A 568-nucleotide genomic window follows, 5' to 3' on the forward strand; every position below is an offset into this window, starting at 1 on the left:
CAGTTGCAGAAGTCTGTCTCTTTGTGTGTGTGTGTGTGTGTGTGTGTGTGTGTGTGTGTGTGTGATTTGAAAGTACAATGTTGAAAAGAATAAGCCTACACTTTGAGCCAAGATAACTGTCCCTGATGTATGAGGCCAACCCCCTCCCACCTCTATTACATACACACGTACAAATTTACTCTCTTTCCCTTTCTTCTCTCTCTCNNTCTCTCTCTCTCTCTGTGCACGCTGCTGTGTGTGTGTGTGCGTGTGCGTGTGTGCTGGTGTGTGTGTGTGTGAGTGAATGAAAGGTATGGCAGGAGTGTTGTGTTGGCTTGGCTGACCGTCTGCGGTTGTGCGGCGGTGAGAGGGAGTTTTGGGAGCGCAGAGCGGGCGTTGCTGCCGAAATCCCTGAGAAATGTTCGTTTTGGATCCGTGTCCGTGCTTACATACCGCCCTCCCGACTGTCTCTCATTCTCCGTTTCATTTTTCCCTCTTAAGGTTTAACTTAAAAGTTATGAAATGGGGAGTCAAAATACATCACTTGAAAGCGCGGCGGCTCTGAAGGGTGTGTGTGTGTATGTGTGCG

This window comes from Morone saxatilis, unplaced genomic scaffold, assembly GCF_004916995.1.
Source record: "Morone saxatilis isolate NCDOM2014 unplaced genomic scaffold, NCSU_SB_2.0 Contig22, whole genome shotgun sequence".
NCBI classification, from domain to species: domain Eukaryota; kingdom Metazoa; phylum Chordata; class Actinopteri; family Moronidae; genus Morone; species Morone saxatilis.